Source organism: Lathamus discolor, chromosome 2 (genome assembly GCF_037157495.1).
Source record: "Lathamus discolor isolate bLatDis1 chromosome 2, bLatDis1.hap1, whole genome shotgun sequence".
NCBI classification, from domain to species: Eukaryota; Metazoa; Chordata; class Aves; order Psittaciformes; family Psittacidae; genus Lathamus; species Lathamus discolor.
Genome location: NC_088885.1, coordinates 60,264,965 through 60,288,774, shown reverse-complemented (window position 1 = coordinate 60,288,774; position 23,810 = coordinate 60,264,965). Strand labels below are relative to the sequence as shown.

General features: G+C 44.6%; 1 protein-coding gene across 5 annotated transcripts in view; it reads left to right on the top strand.

Annotated features, from left to right (window-relative positions):
• The first annotated feature begins 11,799 nt into the window (after window positions 1-11,799).
• MAP4 (microtubule associated protein 4) overlaps window positions 11,800-23,810 on the top strand; it is a 164,206-nt gene continuing 152,195 nt past the window's right edge. For 3 of the 5 annotated variants that reach the window (XM_065667015.1, XM_065667016.1, XM_065667014.1), the window contains exon 1: window positions 11,805-11,951. The gene's annotated coding sequence lies outside the window, so the exon portion shown is untranslated. Of the gene's footprint in view, window positions 11,952-23,810 lie in introns of all 5 variants that reach the window. The other 2 variants (XM_065667018.1, XM_065667017.1) reach the window with 2 other exon arrangements.

Sequence of the window (23,810 nt, the reverse complement as noted above, 5' to 3'; positions counted from 1 at the left end):
CATACAGTCTGCTTTCCCCATTCCCACTTCAGCAAGAGACATGACTCTGTTTTAAAACCTTTGAGCTACTTCCCCTAATTTTACCAGCCTCTGCTACAAACCTACATTCATTCATTAGTGCTCAGGCAGCTCTTATTCTACCCCCTTCCTAACAACATTGCATTCCCATTGCATGGGATGACTGTGGGAAGATTTTGAAACCAGATATAGGCTTGGCAAAACATTCATTATGGCTGTGGCTCATCTTCTCAACCAAGAAATTGCATATTCCCCCAGTGCTCCAAATCTGCTTCCATTTGCTGAAGCAGCAATTTGACATTTAAGTCGTTTGGCTCTTCTTAGTGGTTTCACATGTTACTTCTTATGTTTCTTGAGGAATCTGTTGCAGACTAACATCTAACCATGCTCTCGTAGGGTGACAGCTCAAGTTTAGCAAAAATATTGCTAATATTCAGATCTGGAATAATTTAATTCAAAAGCAGATGCTTTCCCAAAGTAATGGATTTATTTAAATACTAATTTTAGGGAAATGTTTGGGCTGGTTACAACCAGCATGCAAAGCTCTCTGCAGTGCGTTCCTGACAATTGTGACAAACTGATTATCTCTTATTCTCTCTTCCAAGTAGAGGAGACAATGGGCATTGGAGCCTGTTCTCAGACAGAAAAGAATTAATCCATTGACTTTAAAACTGCCTGGGGGCTGACACTGACAGAAGCTGTCCATTAGCAATATATGGGAGGGATGTCCACATGGGACACAACTTCAATGAGAGCTCCCTTTCCAAAACTCTCTCTACAACAAGAGATTCATACAGCTCAAATGGAAAGGTTCTCTGCTGGCTAAAAGCAAGCTCTACGAAGGCTTCCAAGTGCTCTGTTAGCAGGATATGAACATTGTCCTTGTTTCATCCAGTTTCAGTTGGGGTTTATACAAACCACAAGCACAGGCTGCAGTTCACTAGCTAGCATTTTTGCTAAAAGCTTTGAACAGCAATTCAGCAATGATATGGTCCTCTAAGAACTGCACAAAGCAATGGCTGCTCTCACCAGGAGAAAAACTGTAATAGTTTCTTTCATGGACAAAGGGCATTCCTCTTGAAAGGAATGGCCTGAATGTCACCCCTCAGGGATGTGCTAACAACACCTTCAATACCTGATGACATTTGTCTAGATATTATCTGACCCTACAGCTTTCAGACTCCCTCTTGCCTCTGAATTTTCCCAGGTTACCTAAAATTTCAGGTTTGATCAAGCCCATGTATCTGCTGCTCGCAGATCTACTTGAGTAACCCCAGCACTTGGGCTGTTTGAGAGCTAGAGGGTTTTATATTAAGTGTCAACAGCAGCATGTATTTCATTATGATGTATAATGACCTTTGGGGATTGTTTTTAATCTAGGAAAGAATTCTTGAGTCATTTCAGGCTTCCAAACCAATATCTTCTTCTCTTTCATATGACATCTTTATGTTTCTAAAGGTTTGCTTGCCAGCGTCTGTCACCAGCATATTCAACCGTACTCTTAAATGAGTTAATTGCGACACAGCTTTCTAGTCTTCTGTCTTCATGACTCTCGTAATCTTTTTCACTCCTTCTCTAGTACTAATTTTCCCAAGCTTGCTCTATCTGTACAATCCTCTGTTTATTGACTGGTGCCGCCATTGAAGACATCTATTTATAGAGGTCTTTATCACTTATTTATCACTTATTTTGTGGCATTTCATGTCCATCATTTTCCCAGCTGCTGTAAACCTTCAAATCAAATAATCTGGGAGTAGTTTAGATGAGGGGGCTTTGATCCTTTCAGAGTTTGTCCTCTTCCCTTTAAAAGGCAGTCTTTAATACAGATACCATTTCACAGTTAAGTGCTGCTAATAGTGATTCACTCATCTTATCAAAAACTTGAAAATAGCAGAGCTGGGCTATTTGGTTGCCTGGATCCTGGTCTGGTGTATGCTTCCAATTACATTTGATTCACAGAGGTGTGCCTGAACTTCCCTTAATTTCTGCCTGTCTGCTGCCATACCATGTTCTTGCAATAATTCCTCTCCACTGCAAAAATTAAACCCTGAAATAATACCTAAAATCGGTCTCCAACAGCCCTCCTTTGCTGGGCCCTAAATAGCTGCTTGCTCTCTCCAAAGCGTGTTTTACCCAGTGACTCGCATGAAATACTGCTGGGGTGGGGTGGGGGGGGGAGCTGTCCCTTGGCCTCCTTGCTGAGTTCAACGTCTGCAATTGTTGGGACTGTCTACAGCCTTCTGCCTTTTCTCTCCCCTCCTTCCTTTTCTGAATTTCATAGTCTGCCAAGATATTTTTTTCTTTGGATTATCATTATTTTCCATGCTTCGGATGAACGAGTCGTATTTCTATTCCAAGCAACTGAGTGCATTCCCTCCCCCCTCCCCCCCCTTCCTTAAAGGCTCTATTTTTCACAAGATGAATAAGAATTTAAACGGGGATTCTCACCCGTAGTAATGAGAGCTGCTGTCATTTCCCCCAGCTTTCATCTCTTTTTAAAGAGACAGCAGAAAGATATGTAGAAAAAATATTGCAGTTTGTGGCCTTTGAGCCTAAGCTTTGGGTATTGTCTGCATTCATTTCTTTTCTTCTCCTGGCAACGATGACATTTCGCAATCAGGTCTCCAGGTCTGCCATGGAGCCCCAAGGGAAGAAATAGTCTTCTAGAAACTGTGTTTACTTTGACTTCCAGTAAGCTCTGGTTTAACAGCATGGTGATTAAATTTTTATATGACAGATTGAGTTTCATCCTTCAGCATTTTCAGGCAACTTTTAATTCTAATGTCATCCGCCCTCTGTTTTATATATAATTCAAGTAGCCGTTTGCTGCAGCCATGTCATGTAGGACAGTGATGCGCTTTCGCTTTTCTCCTTTGGGCCAGCTTCTAGTAGTTACGCCCTTATCCCTTTTTTCCTACTACAGTTTTGGATGAGGTAACTCCTTGGAGATCACCTCTCTAACCCCAGCCTCAGGGGTTAGATGATTTTCTTTGGTTCGTATATTCAACTCTGTTTTGGCAGCAAGGGTTTGGGAGAAGATTCAAAAAACCTTTCCAATTGCACACCCAAAAACCTCATCTCAGCGAGGAAAGACATTTGAACGTTTTGGAAGTTCCATCTTCCACAGCCTGTTGTTCCGTGTCTGCTAAGCTGGGTGGGTTCATTAGCTGGTAAAGGCAAGCGACTGTGCTGCCTGCACAGGGTTCAGCCCAGCATGACTGGCTGGTGCTGAGCAGCTTGCAGGGACCATCTGACCTTCTCTGACTTGTCGAAAGGCTTCTTATGATGCTATCTATCAGATGAGACACAGTGAGCTGGATGTTATATATATAGAAGAGGGTAGATTGAGATGAGATCTGAGGAAGAAGTTCTTCCCTGTGAAGGTGCTGAGGCCCTGGCACAGGGTGCCCAGAGAAGCTGTAGCTGCCCCATCCCTGGCAGTGTTCAAGGCTAGGCTGGAGGAGGCTTTGAGCTTGAGTGGAAGGGGTATTGGATGAGCTTTAAGGTCCCTTCCAACCCAAACCACTCTCAGATTCTACGATTCTACGAACTCTCTGCTTGCTGCTGTACTGTATCTGAATACCTTGTGTTTGGCACAGGGACTATACTGCTGCCTGCATTGGTTCAAGCTGCAGGGGAAAGAAGCTGTCATGGTTTAAGCCCAGCCGGTAACTCAGAACCATGCAGCTGCTCACTCACCCCCCTCCTGCTTCCCCAATTCCCCCCTCTCCCTGGCCCCGGGAGGGATAGGGTGGAGAATCAAAAGAATGTAACTCCCAGGGGTTGAGATAAGAACAGTCCAGTAACTAAGGGATAACACAAATCACTGCTGCTGCCACCAATGATAATAATGATAAGGGAAATGGGAAGAGAATACAAAACTAAAAGGAGAAAGAAAAAAAAAACCCAATAAACAGCAGGGATGCACAATGCAATTGCTCACCACCCACCGACTGATACCCAGCCCAACCCTAGCAGCCATCGTCCCTTCTGGGTAACTCCCCCCAATTTATATACTGGGCATGATGTGCTGTGGTATAAAGAAAAAAGCCTACAGCACCCGGGATTCCCAGTCAGCCTTCCATCCAAGTACTAACCAAGCCCTCTGCTTAGCTTCCAAGATCAGACAAGACTGGGCGTTCTCAGGGTGGTGTGGCCATAGGCAAAGCTGAACCCAAAGACAGAAGAAGCCTTTTGATCAAGAATGGCTGAGCTCTGTCCTTGCTGCTAATGTGACACTGCCTTTAATCCACACAGAGGGCTTGCTTCTAGCCTGAAAAGATGTTTTTCATGCAATTTTCATGTGTGGCTCTTTTTTAAAGCTAAAGCATAAACACGAAAGCTACACACCCTTTGTTTGCATGCTTGAACTGATGAGTGTGCAAAATAGGACTAGCAGTGGCTGCACAGCTGTGGATGAGCATCACGCACACAGTCTTCCCATCCCACGTGTCCTTCACAGGGTTCATGCAAATGGACTAGCTGCCCAAACTGAAAACAAACAGCAAAAATACCTTGGGAATTCTTCAGACAGCCAAAGTGCTCTCAGCCATTTTGATGAACCAAGGGGAATTTCACAGGAGTCAGGTTTCTAAAGTGGCTGTGTCATTTCAGAAATGGAACTCGGGCGTTACAGCACATAGCACTGCCCTGCTTCTGCCCGGTCTATGATCAAAAGGAACAATAAGATGTTAGAGATTTAAGAGAAAGAAGATGAAGAATAATGAAAGTACTGGAACACACATGAGTGATGTAGGAGATGTCTTTAAAGGGTACAGTCTTTCTGAAGACAATACCCACAATACTGTCTCATCCCACCACAGCAAGGAAGTTGGAGAATTCAGGAGAGTTCACCACAAGCAGGGAGAGCAGCCATGGAAGAGAGAAGAGCACATAATGAGACACCGAGAGACCAGCCACCTCGGGAAAAAAGGTAAGTCAGAAACGGTGTGACAGGAGCAGGGAAAACACTGAATGGGCAAGAGGAGGTACAGCAGGAACTTTCAATTTCTTTTTTTCTGTTGTAACACAAAAGCAAAGGAATTAGAAAGCCACAAATTCCAAACCACAAATTTGCACATGTACCATTACCCTGTGTAACTTGTTGCCACAAGAAAGTGTTGCCACTGGCTTATTAGGGCTCAGAAACGGAGTGGACCATTGGGTCCCAGGAATGCCTAGAACAGTGCTCATGAGTCGCATGGAAAGTGTATTAAACCTCCTGTCCCAGAGCTTCACTCCGTCCAGCAGTCAGAGTCCAGGATGAGAGATTCAACATGAGATCGCCTCCATTCTGGCCTGGCGATTTGACCATGCCTGTTACAGCACACCTGGCACCAGCTACCATCAGACACAAGGTACTACACCAAAAACACATGAGGCTTGGTTGCCTTTCATAATTCTCTCATTTTGTTATAGCAAAGACCGCATGTCTCATAACAGACGCATGGCAATCCTCCAGATACTTGAGTCCTTCTCATCACCCTCAAATCTGTTCCTCCCAGCCTCTAGATGAATGATTCAAACTTTCTCCTCTGCTGCTCTCTGCACCTCATTTTGTACCTGATCATTCGAGCAAGGAAGAGAATAGTAAGCTTAAAACTAGGTCCTGATCCCTGAGACGCTCTCCTTTTGGTAAAGGACATGACTTGCACAAAACTTCTTGCAGACCTTCAAGGCCTAATGGAGCTGGGCTCTTTGCAGATTGCTTTTCCCCAGAACAGTCGTCTTCTGTCTCATCACACAGCTTTTGTCAGTCCTGGTTACATGCTCCATCTAGTTCAGGCTGGAAGCTCCTCCGGGCCCAAAGACCTCTCACCCGTTCTTGTCCCTCGAGTGTCCTGTGCACCAGAAGCAGGACAGAAATAGCAAATCATCATCAAAGTGATCAGGAGTAATTTGTGAGCTGCGTGTTTGGCACAGCAAGGGAGGAAACGTCTGGGGCTTCACTGGGGATAGCTGCACAGAGTGGAGAATGTGATCAAAATCTCTCCCCCACTTGGTAGTTTGAGGAGAATAATTTGATTGAAAGGCAAATCCTTTAATCTCCAGATATAAATCAACAGAATGGCAGAATTGCTTAGGACAGAGCATATCATATAGGGCATGTACTGTATGTCTTTTCCCTTTAAACAAACACAGGCCCTCCAGCTGTTAACCTATTTATAAAAGGTAACTCGAGGCTACACACTAATTCCTGAGGGCATTTCATTCTCTCATTACAGCACAGACCCAATTTTTCTGCCACAGAATAATTGGGCTTGGTTTATGAAGGCCCAGTCTAGAGAAGAGATCAGCTCTGCCAACCTGATGCTAAAAGCACTCTGCAGTGCAGAGGAGCAGAATTAAGCCCTCTAGAAGGCCAGGCTGCCCTGCGCTTCCCAGGACAAGGATCTGCTTAGATAAAGAACAATGCAAATATCAGCTACTCTATCATGACCAGCCTCTGCAGGTTCTTCTCTTCTCACATGCAAAAACCCATGCTCTGGTTCATTTGCTGTGTGTGGGAAGTGTCCTGAGCCCTGGGTCACCCACAGTAGGATCTATGATGCAGGAGAGCAACTAGAGATGTGTAGACTTCAGTAACTGAAGGGGGCCTACAAGGATGCTGGGGAAGGACTATTCAAGGACTGTAGTGATAGGACAAGGGGTAACGGGTTCAAATTTAACTGGGGAGATTTAGGCTGGATATAAGGAAGAAGTTTTTTACTGTGAGGGTGGTGAGGCCCTGGCACAGGTTGCCCGGAGAAGCTGTGGCTGCCCCATCCCTGGCAGTGTTCAAGGGATGTCCAGGTTGGACAGGGCTTACCGCAACCTGGTCGAGTGGAAGGTGTCCCTGCCCATGGCAGGGGGTTGGAACTGGATGAGCTTTAAGGTTCCTTCCTACCCAAACCATTCTGGGATCCTGTGATTCTGCCAGTGCTCCTGGCACTGCAGAGCCCTTTGCACTGGTACTCCCACAGCCTCAGTGCAGCATCTCAGCCATGCTCCTCCTCTGCGGCCCTGCAAAGCAGGTTACAGCTGACGGACAGATCCCAGAACAGGAGATCACGGGGTGTGCCAGCTGCAAGGCAAATCCCATGACCAGTCAGGGAGACTTGACAGGTCTCTGGGATGGCAGGGTCCCTGGCCAAAATTCCATACCTTCCATTGTGCTGGAGTCAGCTTTGATGAGCATAACAGCCCTGGCTGGCTGGCGCATATCTGCCAGTGGCCCACAATGGTTTTGTTGTTGCCGCAGCAGTGTCCTGCCCCACTCTGGCTAGTTAGTTTCTACTTGCATGCCTGACTCGTGACAGGGAAGTGGATGTGAAATGGAGACTGCAGCATGAGAGTGAATGTTGCAGGCTAGTTTTGTAAGAGTATTCAGATTCTCAAAGATGCTTACAGGCATTCACTTTTAAAAGTATGCAGAAAACTACATTTCCTGAAAATGAGAGCCTGCTTGGTGCTGCTGTAAGTGTTGAGGCAATTCTCTGCTCCACTGAAACACTTTATAGATCTGGTTTCTCTCCTCTTCACTCCTCTCCTCCTTTCTTCCTTATAGAGGGTTCAGGTTCATTACTTACTAACTGCCATAAAGAGCACTCATTTTTGGAAATGACCCCTTCCATGGGCTCTGCTGCGTGTCTGACATGAGAGATGAGAGGAATGACAGCAAATCCCTCAGCAACAATCAGCTCATCAGGCAGCATGCCTGTGGAGGCAGGACAAACGCCAGCAGCCCTGCCTCGCAAGCACTTCTCATGTTGAGAGAGTGACAAACTTGAAAAATGGGCAAGAAAGATGCATCATTCACTACTGTTCCTCTCTAAGACTTTTGCTGTCAGTGACCTGGATCAGCAGATCCAAGGCCTGCCACATTACCAAGTGTCCTTAATTTGCACTGGCTCCCATCAAAGTGGTGATAAATGAGCATTCACTACAAATGAGCCCTCCCTTTCCAGCTCCCTCAGTACTCACTAGTGACTCACATGAAATAAGTCAGGCCTTCACACAGGGCAGCCTAACTGCTGGCCTGCTTTACCTGCCCTGCTAGGCTAATGGGCCTGGCCAGGAGTGACTTGTTAGGGAGATGAGAAGGTCCCCTTCCCTTTCCCCCATCTACTTTCATTGTCTGGCTTGATGAAAGGGAAGAGCCATTGTCTACATGCTTTCTTCCCTCCACCTCTCCCACAAAACCCCAAGAATAGCCCCCCATTGCTATTACAAGGACTGACACACCTGTAGCGTCTCAGATTTTGTCTATTATCAGACCGAATGTTTCATGCTGCCCTCTCTTTCAGGCCAAATGTAGCTGTGAGAGGACTCGGGGAGTCTGGAAAGGCAGCTGGGAAAGCAAGTGGAGAAGTAGGTTATACTCCTTTGAGGGATAAACAAAGATAAATGAGATGCTTTGAATTTTTGCATAGGGGAAATAAGCAGGGAGGCAACAAATGGAGTCTGACCTAAAGTTGCTCCAATAAAGCAAAGAGCAGACTTCAGATTTTAAACTAAACCAAGAATTTTCACATTAAACAGTGCCTCACAAAAGCCATGCTTATGTCAGGTAAGAATAATAAAGTAGTCAGCATTCTTTTCTGGGCAAGCTAGGCTTGTAAGCACACTAGCAACTAGGAAAAGTTGTTCACCTAGGAATGAGCACAGCTGGGAATTCATCCTGCCTTTACACTGATGATTTCTGATGAGTTACAGGAATTCACCTGTGTGGAGGATAGAGCTGCAGCTCCCATATACTGCGTTTCCTTCCTTCCTTCTAGTCAGGAACAAGTAATTCTGTTCTTCAGATGTAAGTCAAACTGCAAAACACTCTCTTCCATCCTGTTCTTTCTAATGGCAATGACAAAAATTCAACTAGCTTCAGCTGAAACAAGATGGGACCTAAAAAAATCAGGAAACCCAGTTCTCGGTGTACTGCGAAGCTACACATCATGGAGTAAAAAACCATAACCACTTAGGATGTACAAGGAGCATGGCACATATTACAAAGAAGAAGCTGTAGATGGGGATAAGACAACCAGGAGAATGGGTTCTCAGCTGGCATCGTGTGTGGAAGAGCAGCAATGGGAGCCAGCTGCCTGGACTGTGACCCTATATGCTGTAGGAACAGATTTACGTTATTTTCAGTGGAAGGAAAACCCATAGCTTTTGGGCTAATGGTAGCCCACCTTCCAGGGTTTTGACATGCAGGTTTTGTAAAGTAGGAAGCCTCGTGTGCAATGAAATATGGATGTTTGGATTATGGTGGAGAGTTGCCTGCTGCAACATATAGTTTCTAATGGGCATACCTATCGCATTAAAGGGCTGCTCCCTGCTCTGATTTATGATAGGCATGCCTTGCTGGGATGAGGGTGAGTTATCGAAGTTATCATTTGACAGAATTAAGTCTGGAGGACACTTCTGTCTCCTTAAAACACCAACAGTTTGCTCCTGTGCGACCAGTATGCATTAAAGGCTAGACTTAGGACTCCCATGTTTCTCTTTTGGGCATTTTGGTGAACAACCAGAAGTTCATTTTGAAGCCAAAAGCAGGTCAGCCTGGTGGTCAGACCTACTCCCTAACACAGTGCTGGTATAACCCACTCCTTTTTGAATTACTATGTCTGCTTCACAGACATAGGAATCACTGTCCTGCAATATAACCAGGGTCTACCCTGTTTCGGACAGCACTTAGCAGAAAGGCTCCAGAGGAGAAGAGAGTTGGACTTACTAAGGACACAGAAGGATCTCTAAGCCTGTGATCCTGCCTGAAGCCCAGAGTAGGCTGAGACAACCCTGAAATTCAAACCGTCGCCTGATCCTCCCAAAGAAAGCCATTAGGATGCTATTTTATCTTAGAGCTTAAAAATAGCACATGGTACAAACAGTTGTTATATATATGCCTTTCACCAGGACACGGGATTTCCCCGCTGCTTTCCCCTTACAAGCTCTGGCCCTGGAAACGTACCTATACTCTCAAGTTTGGGAGAATGGGGCCAGGCAGAAGCTGCAACCTTAAATCCACATGGATGGGGTGTGCCCCCTTCCACAGCCTGATACAAAGGGTGTTTCCTCCCTAAAGTGACCAGACATAAGAGACACACCTATTTTTGTTTTAATTTAGTCACCACACTTGGATTTTCTTATCTAGCTGGCCAACCTGCCACATATTTTCATGAGGTTTTGTAGCTCTGTAGCTCCCTCCGGTCAGAGGAGTGACAGATACACCCCTTGGGCACTTGGAGGACCTTGCTCTTCAACAGACAGGGGATGATCTTCCTCCCTCATGGATTAATTTACACGAAAAGTTGTAATGGTTCAAACCATGAAGAACAACGCTGAATATTCCTCGTGAGTGGATGTTGTCACTGGACCAATACTGGATGATCTCACCTACCTCATTTCTGAAAGAGTTTCAGCCATGTGCACTACATGGCTTCACTCAGGGCAAACTGTGCCTGACAAATTTGGTGGCCTTCTGTGACAGGCGAATAACAGAAGAATGACTGACATTATCTACCTGGACTTGTGCAAAGCCTTTGACACTGACCCACATGACATCCTTGTCTCTAAACTGGATGAACATGGATTTGACAGATGGACCACTCAGGGGTCAGGGAATTGGCTGGATGATCACACTTGGAAAGCTGTGGTTAATGGCCCAGTGTCCAAGTGCATGAATCGCATTCCTCAGGGGTCAGTATTGGAACTGGTGCTGTTCAACATCTTTGTCAGCAACATGGACAGTGGGATCGAGCACCCTCATCAAGTTTGCTGATGACACTGAGCTGTGGCGTGTAGTTGACATGTGGGAGGGAAGGATGAGCTTTAAGGTCCCTTCAACCCAAACCATTATATATGATATGATATGATATAATATGATACGTGACATGTGTACAGGCATATATATATAGACACATGCAAACAAGAATTCTTACTGGTGCTCTTTTATTTGAGTATTGCTTTTGCCTTGATCTTTGACAGAGATCTAGGTCCCATCCAACCCAAATGGTTCTTTGATTCTATGATTCTGTAACAATGTACATGCACACGAGCCCAGGACATGCTCTCACCCATCAAACACAGTCCTTCCCCACCCCATCTCACCCTCCCCACCTCATCCCAACTTCATCCCATCTGCCCTCATCCATGCTCAAACTTCTCTGTCTCTGAGAACCATCTTGGTCCCCAAAGGTGAGAGGACAAACTTTTGCTGCCAGGAACCGAAATGTGCTGCTTGCTGCGCATCAATGTGTGTCAGTGCTGTACAAATGCTAGTGCTGGGGTTGCTCCCCACCGCCTGGGGAAGGGACCTGCTCTTACAACCGCCCAGGGACTGCACGGACTCCAAAGCACTGCTGCAAAGACACCCTCCCAGCGCGCAGGCCTCGTCAGTGCCTGACAGCCCCATGTCCCCTCAACCCCTACCTCTCCCAGCCCGAACTCCTCCCCACACCTCTTTCCCACGACCACGTTCCCTCTCTGCTCCCCCTCAAGCTCTTCCCCTCACCCCCATCCCCCCCCAGCCACGACCTTTCCCCCCCTCCACTCCCCACACCCCCATACCTCCTCAGCCCCTCAGCCCACTCCCACCATCCCGGCAGCGGCAGCGGCCCCGACCCGCCCCACCCCACCCAGCGCCATGGCCCCTCCGCTGCACGCCGCACCCTACCCCGCTGCCCTGTCACTGCAGCACCGCCTCATCCCCGCCTGCCGCCCGCCCGGCCCTGCGCCGCCCGCGCTCAGCGGGATTGGCAGGCGGCGGGCGCGGCGCGACGCTATTGGTGGAGCGGCCGAGAGCCCGCCCACAGCGCTAGCAGGCTAGTGCGTTCGGCGTGAGGCCAGCGGCCGCTCTGTTCCCTCGTTCTCCTCCTCCCCTGGGCCCGCGGGGGAGAGTGACACTCAGCAGGCGGCTCCGTCCCGGCGGCAGCCCACCGCGTACCCCTGCGCCTCTGGTAAGGGCCGCCGGGGGGCTGCGGCTGCGGGGCTCCGGCTGCGGGGGGTGACGGGGAGAGGGGACACCCCGCTCCGAGCCGGGCGCCCTCTGAGGGGATGGAGGAGCCGCCCGGCCCGGGGGCTCCGGCCTCGCCCTTGTGGGGGTCGCGGGCGGCCTGCGGGGCAGGGAGGGGCTCGAGGGGGCCGAACGGGCTGCTGGGGGGGGGAGGCGGTGGCACTCCGCAGCCCTTCGTGAGGGGCGCCGGGGGGAGCCGGGCCACGGGGAGCCGGGTTGAGCGATTAGTAGCCGGCGGCGCTGGAGCGGGCTCGGTAGGGCCTGGCGCGGTGGGTGACAGGGGAGCAGCGGAGCGGGCGGGAGGAGGGTCCCGGAGCATCCGGAGAGCATCTGCCTGGCGAAGTTTGCGCATGGGTCATCCCGGAGGAAGCGGGAGCTCCCGGGGAGTGTCTTTGTTGCAGTGCGGGAAGAGGCTGAGGTGATCATGGGAGGGCTGCTGCTCGCACAGCTTTGCTTTGGACTGAGCGAGCTCCTGTGGAGCTGAGTCGTCCCCCACCCCCCTCCCCATCCGAAAAGTCAGAAATGCGTTTTTTTGGTCGAGGGCAACGCTTTGAACACGCACATCTCGTTGGGACCTCTGGAAACTTACAATGTGTTTTCCCCCTGTTTCCCCGCTATTCTCCTGGTTGGCCGCTTTCCTTCCCTGCTTTATAAGGATGGCTGTGGCGTTGCATCAGGGATATTTGTGCCATAGCTCGGAAGCACAGAAGGGATATAAGTCTTTGCGGAGCTCCTGCTCGCCCGCCGCTTGGTGCGATGGGTGTGGCGAGCGCAGTAGATGCGGCGGCCGCGAGGCCTGCGCGGCCGCGTTGCCCGTCACCGGCAGAGTCAAACAGGGAGCTATTTATATAGAGCGGGCCCGGTTTCAAGATGAGCAGACTTCTTTTAGAAAGAGCAGTTATAAGTATTAAACTGGTACCAAGCACCAGTTTAAGACTGTTCCTAGTAAGTTTAAACTCAAATGAACTTTTTGGTTCGGAAGATGCTCCACTACTGCTGAAAGCTCTTTCTAAGGATATCTTGCTGTAGGTGGTAGGCTTCGTCTCAAGCTCTGCCCCTCTTAGAGGGGCGTGTTAAATGCATGACCTGTGAGCATACTGAACCTGCATTTAGATGCTGGGGTTTGGTTTTTATTCTGTGGGTTTTTTAGGTGTTTCTTGATAACTTGTTTCTTCCTCTTATTTTTTTCTCCTAATTCCAGCATGGATATAACAAACTTGTTTTTTTAAACGCCGACAGAAACCAAACTAAAAACAAACCTGGCACCCTGCTTTCAATGAACCATGATCTTCCCAGCTTACAATTTCAGCAGAGCATCTGAAAGCCTTCTTGACTAATCTAATAGCCATGTTTGTGCACTCTCAGTGTTCCAGCCGGTAGAGTAGCAAACCTTGCGCACTACCTCCTGTACCTTCTTTACACAGGGCTCTATATGCATCTTGGCTGTAGCTTCATTTTGTGAACTGACAGGACTGTGATGGAGTTTTGCAACTGTGAAGCTTTTTTCCGCTTTGCTAAGGCTTCATTATCCCACCTATTAATGGATGTTTTACTGGTATTATATATATGAGGTGGTGTTGCAGCTTGATGAACTTTTTCTCTACTTGAGAAAGACAAATAAATTGGAACTCAAAAATATTCACTGTAGCAAGACAATTACGATAAAAGTGATACTGGCTGGACAGACCTCTGTAAAAATTGCTGTAAGTTCTGTGTGTTGGTTTATTTTTCTGTATGAGAAGTGGTGAAATTTCTTATTGTCCTCTTGGGTATGTTGTGGAGGATTCATGGACTCTTTTTTTTTTATTTTTGATTTTTATCTCTTTTGCCTTTCTCTCATCAGGAGAGATGAGCTCTTTTTCAGTTTTAAAAAGAGCTCAACTGACTTGCTATTGCAACAGCAGCAATATCCTGTGTCTTTTGTTTTCCTTGGTAATAATTACACGTTGCTGACAAATAATAAGCTTGAAGGCAGAATAGTTGATCTGTTTGTGAATGCGATTGTTGAGTAAAACTGAAGGACGTGAATATTACTAAATCTGTATTATATGTCTCTGCAGAAATGGCATCAGGGAAATACCAGATAATACAAATAAGTGTTAGTGGTGTGAAGACCACAGCCCTGCAGTTCAGCTAGAGCACAGTGTTGCCATGGGTACAGTTTGTGGGTCACCCCTCATTCCCCCTGAGTCCTCAGATGATATTAGGAGAGGATTATGTTACTTTTGTCCTTAAAGAGCAAATGGGAAGCCTGTTAGTAGTATACTTATGCCAGTAGATACTTGTTGAAGCTTTTAATATCTGACTTTATCAGATTGTTTCTTAAAAGGTAATGAATCTGTCAGTCAGTTTATGTGTTGCTGGCCAGTGATCCTCAGGACATTTCCTAGGAGTGTTGAACACCACGGCTCTGCTCTGGGAACTCCCAACCTCACTCTTGCAGGATATCTGGAGATCTGTTTTAACAAGTTGCCTAATTTGTCCGTGGGAAACTTTGAAGGTTATGAGTAGCGTGGTAGTGTGGGTAAATGCTTGGCTTTAGCCGTTGCCCACTGCTTAGTATGAGTTGGATGTGGCCAGTGTAGAGAGTAGAGTGAAGAGACTGTGAGGTGAATAATCACACAACAGGCTCCCATAAACTGCTGAAACCATCTTGGACTTACTCTGGTGTCTGTGTGTGCCGTGCCTTACGGTACCGGTAAGTGCCATTTAAAGATGACAGTACTAATTCTGATGTACTTGGGTTTAGAGTTCAGAGGTTTATTCATATTTGGCTTTAGTGTTTAGTGCCTCATTTGTTTCCTTTTCAGAGACACTAAGCATTTAAGTCTAGGTTTTAAATACCAAGTTATTGCTTAAACTGTTCTTTTTATCGTGTTCTTTCTATCATCTAGCTTTTTATCGTGTTCATCTACTCCAACAATATAAGCATAAGACAAACAGAAACATTGGGTTTTTGAAGGGTCAATAGGTAAGGCTGTTTGGAGGGTGGGCCATGACTTGGTTTCCAGTCTTAAGCTTGTTTTGTGGAGTCTGAATACTTGGTTTAAACAAATGAATTACATATTCTTCCTGGTGTTTGTAAAAGGGCTGACACAGCCTTAATTTTAGTGAATGGAGCTATAATTATATTTGAGGTCCCAACCTCTGTAGTATTTTAGTGGTTGCCCGTCTTCCCTGGAAATAAATGAATCTGAGCCATTAAATTAGATTTGAATTCTTGAAGAGTTCAGGTCTAGTTTAGACCCCTCACTGCTAGTACTGTTTTTTTCTTTTGCATGCTGTTGTTAAACTTACCTCCTGTTTACCAAACCATTGATACCTCCAGCTAATAACTCCCTACTTAAAGTACATTTGTCTCTATGTACATAGTGCTGATGTGCAGACTTCCAAATTCTGATGTATGTCAAACTTATGACTAAGGGAAACCACTGGTCAGACTGGGTATAAGTCTGTCAAGATGAATTTGAGCTACTTGCAATTCAAATGAAAGTGATAGTTACTTAAAAGCCAAATAGTGTATAAGTATACCTTGGTTTGGTCCAGAAAAATGACAAATAATTTATTTGGCTAGTCCAGACATAGATTGGAAGATAAAATTCCAGTCTCCTTCTCTGAGAATGAAGAGTTCAAGGCATGTTACTCATCATGTTGTTGCCAGTCTGATTATAGATGGCAAAATTATATTTTGTGAATGTGCTTCTGGAGTTTCAAAGGCAAACCTGTAGAAGCTAATACTGCTCTGAAAAGCAGATAGTTATTTCTCGTAGCTTCTTATTTACACTTCCTGTCCCAGCTAAAATAGATCAATCTTTTGATTAGTCAGATGTCTGTGTATATGGCTTCCTTGTGTCTTAACAGAGCAATTGAAGTAATTTTTCTTTGTGCCCTTTTTTTCTTGAAGGCAAATGAAATTATACTCGGCCATAGATCAGAGAAATGCAGGGGTCTGTGGTTAAAGTAGATGGCAGAACAGCTCAAGTCTTCAGCCTCAGCCATCATCACTGCCAGCATCGGCTGCAGAGAGTTCACCTCTCAGAAGAAAGAGTAGATGTACTTTGGATCCAATTCTTGAGGAGGTGGCGTAAAAGCTGGTGTGTTGAACAAAGTACAGCCTATATGAATAACAAGTACAGGGAGGCTTGCACAGCGGCAAACCCATGTTTCCCTTGTGGTGAATTTTGCCAGCCTCCTACAGCTCGGAAGCCAATTTCATGACTTAGTATTTTGCACATGTAAAAGAATTTCTTGTGGGAAGAAAAGGTCACTGAAAGCAGTTGCTGTAGATGTTATACAGGTTTGAGCTTGGTGACAATAAGAATGAGAGAGTTCTGGCTCGTACAAGTGCCCTGTCTTACTCTTGGGGAGACTTCTGGTCTGGTGTAAGGTGTCCCTGCCCATGGCAGGGGGTTGAAACTGGGTGAGCTTTAAGGTCCCTTCCAACCCAAATCATTCTATGATTTAATAAAAGATTAAAGTTATTTAAAATTACTGGAAATTCCAATCCCAGAGGATTATGGACACACATTAGCCTGGTGCTTACATTTATATTTGTACAGAGTATTTAAGCTCTGGCACTCTTTAAAAATGTATCAGGAGAGTGCTAAGGGTTTGGTAGGGCTGGAAGGGGAAATCTGTTCCTGAACAAGATTAGTCTGGACTCCCCTGAATAAGTTGTTAAATTATGTGTGCTGTCATACAAGCCCATACTTTGTAAATGTTGGTGTGCTGGATAGCAGAATGTTTGTAGTTGTTGCTCTAGAAAACAGGGGAGATGCTGTGTTAATGGGAAGTCGAAGTCTACTACCTAGATGAAAAATGGATGTCTGTGTAAACGATAGTCTATTCAAACTCCATAGTATGTGTTCTTCCCTTGAAGTACCTGCTGGAAGGCGGAAGGATGGTTGGTTATTTATTCTGCTGCTGTGCACTTGACCTCCTCTAAAAATAGTGAGGGAAGAGTCTGATTTTTATTATTATTTTTTTTCCCTTGCCCACCCAACATTCCTGTTATTAGAAAAGTCTGTTTCTTGGTTCTCTTTTAATCATTGCTTAGCCTCTTATCAGTTTTCCTCTGAGAGAGCAGCAACTGGTGAATTAATAGTTCCCCTAAGGATTAGCGAGATACTAACTTTGAGATAAAGCTACCAATGTCCCTGTGATTTGGACAAAACAAGAGGAGGGAAGAAGGTGGGAAATCATTGTAGTTGAATTATTCAGGCAGGTTTGTGTAATGCAATAGGCCCTGTATTAGCTTTCCTTTGCAAAGGTTGGATTTCCACTCTTTGGGAGCGGTAACTCTTTTTGTAAAGAGACTTTAGCACAGACAAACACAGATCTGAAGTCTCTGTACCCTGCCCAAAATGATTGTGTTGGCATGGTGGACAATTTGATATGTGGGTGGAAAATAAGGTTAAATATTAGGTATATCCTTGCTTGTTGGATGACGTGACACACATGGTGTAGCTGGAGATTAAAATGGGATGAGTTCACTCCTGCTGCATTCTGGCTATCAAGCTACTCATGTGTAGCTGCAGGAAGCTTCTAGGAGAAGTATGCAGTTAATCACATCCATTAGCATGATTAAAATCCTGATTAGCCTGTGTCACTCACTCCCATTTTCCACCTACACTTCACCCCTTTTATCCAGAGTATTTGCAAGTATGAGCATAAGACAGACTGAGAACAATGCAGGCTCAAACCCAAGGGATGGTCACTGGGTTTCTAAATGGATCAAATAATTCTGCCCTTTATTGCTATAGTGAGCAGGTTCTTCAGTAAGCTGTACAGCTGCTGTCTGAACATAAAAACCTTAAAAATCAGTGCTTCACAGCTAGAGGATCCTCAGCAAGATTGTCAGGAATCCAGCTGAACATGAAGGAGGCTTGTCTTGCTTGTCAGTCAAGTGCTTATAGCTTGCTAATGTTTCCTATGTAGTATGTGCTAATGTTTTAATTTTAATACCTCCATCCCCATTTGATGATAATCTCTTCATGTTGGTTGGCGGATTGGTGCTGTCCTTGCATCAAATGTCTGGGGCTAAAATGGGTTGGTGAGGAAGTCAGCTATGGATGGAATTCCATGGGAAGATGATCAGGTTTAGGCTGGAATTAAGGCTAAGGGAACTGCTTGCAGATAGGCTGTTTGATTTTGACGATAAGTGAGAAAAAAAAAAAAAGGAGGTAATTTTGTAACTTCCTTTGTGCAGAAACTCTCCATTTTTAAATCTTTACTTGTTGAAGAGATACTGTACATATTAAAGCTAGACCTTTTTGGAAAAGCAAGCTTCTCTCTGAGTATTAGGTCATACACTTCCAACAGATTCCCGCCTGGGAGTGAGTCATTGTTCCTTTTGTAAAACTGCATTAGAGCTACATCATCCTGAAAAGCTGTTTTTCAGCTGAATTTAGGGTGTTGACACTTGCTTTAAACAAAGTAAAGCTATGAGAGCATTTTTCAGATGAATTTCAAAGTATATTTGCATACTCTTGAGTTATGACTCCTGAAATGCTAGAATATGGGATCAATCCCTACTTGTCAGTGAAGGCCCTCTGCTCCCGGGAGTGCTGCTTTCTGAGTATGCCTGGTTTCATCCCCCCACCAAGTTTTGAGCCCTCAGCTTACAAACTGAGGATTGTGGTAAATACGATGTTTGTGAAATCCTTAAAACCCTTTGAAAGGAGCAGAAAAACATGCACATGTTTTCACTTGGTCTTATCCCCTCCCCCCCCCCCCCCAAATTGTCACTTGTTTCTTGCACTCTGGTATGTCTGATCTAGCTCTTTGCTGTAGATACTCTGGCAATTTGTCTTTCCTAAAACAAAACTGGCTTGTTGTTCCAGCCTTCTTCCATGTTATACTTTTTCTTGTTACACCAGTGTAACACTCTGTGCTGTAAAATGGGTCGGTGATCTGGTGGGATTTCTAGAACTGTTTTTACAAGCTGCATCAGTCCTAGTAAAAGGGAAGTAGAAACAGCTAGTTGGAGAAAGGGATGCCCAGCATATATCAAACTGGCTTTCTGTTGGGAAAAACGTGGAAAAACACTGTCAGGGCACAACAGAGTAAGAGCAGTGTGAAGCATTAAGGCTTGGAGGTGGAAAATCCAACCCCAGCCCATACTTACTGTTGATTGGAAAGGCTTAAACTGACTGGCATGCCAGGACATTAACGGGAATATGGAAATTGTGCTTTACGGACAGTTTTCCTTTAACCCCTGTGGAAAGGACCATGCGTCTTATAAGTGACTAGCTATTAGTATTTTAAATTTGACCAGGTTTCAGGCACAGTAAGAGGAAGAGGTGTGCTGTGTGGCAAAAGGTTGTTGCTTGTGGGTTAGACTAAAGGTGCCTTTGGTTGAGAAGTCTCTCTGATGTCTGCTTAGGAAGTTCTCACGTGCTCTGTTCCCATGTGGGTAAGTATGGCTTGAGCTACACTTGAGTAGTCCTGTGAAATTATTAATGATGTTAGGTTTGAAATGCTGTTGGAAATATTGAGGAAAGCCCTATTGCAAACAGCAGCTTACAGAAAGCATTCTAAAGTGTAATTGTTACCACTGTTCATAGTGGTTTGAAGGGCTTAATTTCTGCCTGTAGCCTGATCACTGTCCACACTAAAGTTTCTTTCTGTTGAACTGAAATGATGCTCACACCAAATACAGGAACACTGAACTTTTCTTTTTGTTGTTGCTGACTGGGTATTTTCCTGTTACCCCTCTCATGGTCTCTTCTTGCTTTTTGCATTTAACCTTGAGTATTCAACTTCTCTGTCTTCTGACTCTCTAAAGGCTGTTTCTCAATTGCAGTTTATTAAATGTAATGCTCTTTTTAAAGATGCTCCTGTGCTTACCTGCATTGGTCTTTAAGAATCTCAGAACAGTTTTTCTGCTGTCCATAGTTACCTAATTAGAAATAGTTCAAGTAACTGAAACTTTACAACTCTGGAAAAGCAAAGACAAAAATCCACAAGCCAGCTCCAGCAGAGGCTTTGAATTAGGCTCTGCAGACATGGGAGGCAAAGAATGAGGCAAAGAACTGAGTCACTAGCTCTTCCTTCCTTTTGACTTTCTTTCTGATGACAGCAAATTTCTCTTTTTGGTCATGAATCAAAGCAATTAGAAAAAGGGTTCTAGATGTTAATAGCTAAATGATTTAGAATCCTTAAATAGTAGGAACTGTGGATTTTAAAGTGATTTAGTTATACAGTAGTAACTTATGTTATGACCCATAGTATTCTTTTGATTATAACATCATATATGCTAATGTTTCCTTCTCTCCCTGAAAAGTTGGAGGGAAACTGCTGGAAAGAAATGTGGGATGTAAAAGGAAACCTTTAAAACGATCTCGAGATTCTGGAGGAAATGTTTGGTCACGGCAGCAAGTGATACCTGTGCTTTCAGTGGCTGCGTTCCGGCTGAGGCTCACAGAAGGCAGCTCTTGGCGTGTAAGTTGGTGCCACCTACACCAGCGGAGTTGGACAGAATGGTGGGACATTGTCATTGTGATGTCTCTAAAACTAGCAATCATTGTTGGGGTTTAAATCTTGCACAGACTGCTTTTGGGATGACGTGCTGTAATGCTTGTAACCTAGTATGTATATCGGGTGCTACTATTGTGACACCACGATGCAGGAGCTCTGTAGGATGCTGGGGGTGGCCCAAGCTATGTTTGATGTAACAAATTTGCATTTACAGAGGAAGCTCAAATGTGTGTAATCTGTGATGTTGTTTTTTTTCAGGATCTCTTTATGCTTAAAGCATATATATTTTTTTTCTTGGACTGTGTTTTACCTTATTTAAGCATTTACAACATGAGAATTAAAGGATGGATCCATCTTGTGTTCTGAGGAGTGGATTTTTTTTTTTTTCCCCACTAACTTGTCTTACTTGTCTTTTAGGTAAAATGTACTTTTTTTTTTTTTTTTTAATTAGGACTTGGGCAGAGCACGTAGGGCAATAGGATCAAGTGTCACACTGAGGATTACATATTTATCCTGGAGTGACCCTCTTAGTAGCTTGCATTGGTGGAATTGGTGAATGACTGACTGGATTTGCAGGGATGTATATAGATGCATTAGTACTGGTTTGATGTAACTCTAGCTTACCTGCTCTTGGTCCAAACTATCTTCAGCTTGGGGGTTCACTTTTAAGGAAGAGATCCTATAATTTGCCTCAAACTAGTGTTTTTAGACTTCTATTTCCCTTAAAAGAAATGATGGTTTTACTAGGAATGATAATTCTACATGTGAGTGTAGAAGTGTTGCGTGGCATTGGCTGGTTGCCAGAAACCAAATTTATCCAATAAGCTCCGTATTTCTTTGAGACCTATTCATGTTAATGGTGTTAAAAAAGAAAATATTGATCAGCTATTCTTTTGTTGCATCAATAGCAGTTGTCCTGTTCTTAAAACTACAGCAACTCTGTAACTCATGGCTTTGTATGTTAATTTGATGCGTTGTGTCCCTTTGCTGGCAGCTTTTATGAGAGTTCCCTTTCCTAGAATGAATAAATATGATTTTTAGAGAGTTTGGGAATGTAAAGAAACTCCCTGCAATTTCAAGCTTCATTTTTCTCCAGCTAAGATTTTTAACTTGCCAAATTACCGGTAATTGCTGGGCTTGCTGACAGACTTACCCTATGGCCACATCCTTCTGCACTTGTCTCTAAAGGCAACTCTTGCTGGTTCCTCTGCATCTAGTACTGCATCATAGAATCACAGAATGGTTTGGGTTAGAAGGGATCTTGAAAGCTCATCCAGTTCCAACCCCCTGCTATGGGTGGGAACACCCTCCACTAGACCGGGTTGCACCAAGCCCTGTCCAGCCTGGCCTTGAACACTGCCAAAGAGGCAGCCACAGCTTCTCTGGGCAACCTGTGCCAGGGCCTCACCACCCAAGTAGTGAAGAACTTGTTCCTAATATCTCATCTAAATCTGTAAGTTCAGTAGAATTTTCCCATTTTAATCTAGTGTGCAGTTCATGTGTGCTCCTCTATGCTGGCTGAATCTCCTAGAATCATGTTCAGATAATTGTGAGTTAGTAAATGGTCATGATTCACCAAACAAGCTGAATTTGTCAGTTCACAGCAGATAGCCCGGTTGTACCTTAAATCTCCTTATACCTTTGACAAACATCTTCAGTTCTAAAGTACTGATTTTTTTTTTTCTTTTATTTATTACCATGGGCTGTGTTTGTGCTACAGGTTCTACTCTGAGACCGTACTACTGCTGTGCTCCTCTCCATTTCTCTATTATCTGCATCTGTATTGGCAAAACTTGCATCTGACCTATGCTGCTGTTTTCCTCCCATATTTGTGTTTCTTGCCTACCAAATCCTGTGTAGACCATCTGAATGTATTGAAGGTAGGGTGTTTTTTTTGGGGGGGGAGGGCTCCAAAGACCTTTAAGAAAGGCTGCTTGAGGGTTGACTGGAGATGTAATTTAATACAGTGCTCCTAAAAATCCTAATGCTGGCTGGCATCAGCTGATGCCATGTCTTATTTAAACATACTGGAGATGTGATGTTTTTCCCTTGGGGAACTGACTTCCTGTGATAAAATGAGATTCTCTTTTAAAGAAGAGGTCCATGGTTACATAATGAGAGTAGGAAATGGTTTAGAAGTGACATGGGGAGAATAGAAAAGTTATTTTGGTAACTGACTGTTAGACAGGAGAATAGGAAGTATGCTCAGGAGCATACTCGTAACTTGAATTCTCTTTGGAACGTGATAGGAATACATTTAAGGAATTAAGTTGGGGACTGACCTGCTCAGAGCAGCAGAAGGGAGGTTATGTTAAGGACTGAGTTGTACAGTGCACATATATGATTCCTCTTAAAAGATTTAACTCTTTCCAAACTATTTCTGATCTCCTCAATAAGCTGCTGTGTTGTTCTTAAGCACAGTGTGTCTGGAAGATTGAACCTGTAAGAGCTGTGCTGGCTTTTGCTTTTTTTCGGTTTGAAGATGTAAATATAGATTTGTTTTTAACTTGTGTGAGGTTTTGTGTTCCTCCAGTGCCAGACCAGGGAACTCTTTTCCCCCACCTAGTTTCTGTTCCCCCATACCACTGGGGCAGTCTTGCAAAGAAATACATAGTAGTTGGTAGTCAAACGTGGCTTTTAATGCTACTGGGAGGGCAGTATTGACACTTCTAAAGCAGATTGCTTTTACTCAGCAGGCATTGTTAAGAGGCAGCGATACAAACTCACTAGGAAGCCAGCTGGATTCTGGCAGGGGATTGCTAAACTTGCTGAGCCTTCATGGTCTGCTCTTGGAGGAATTCAAATTCAGGGCTGCATACAAAATACACTCCATGCTGAGAGTGGCCATGCTTGCATGTCTGATGTATGTTTGGATTTAAAACAAAGTATTGTTTGTATTTTTTTGGATTTAAACTGGAATATTGGTTGTGTTTCTTTTGTATAAGGCTCTTCAAAACCAATTTAAGATATTAACTCCAGATATTCACATTTTGTTGTGTAATGAAGTAATTTTCTATCTCCTTGCTCATTGTGGTTTTGATATTTTTTCTTTTTTTTTTCCCCCCTCTTACGCTATTCTCATGTTTTGTACCAGTTTGTGTCTGTCTTTTCCTTAGTGGAGGAACACAGGTGGGAGGGTGGAAAAGAGACTAACATTGACTTAGTCCTTAGCTCCGTTTGCTTCTCTCCTGCTTCCTCAGTAACCTGTGCTAAATTGTTGAGCTTTGAGATAGTGCTGATACTTTTAAAGCATCATCTTCAGTAAAATAAACGGGAATCTAGTTCTCTTGGCTCACAGCTTCATTGGCATTTTATCTATGAAAAA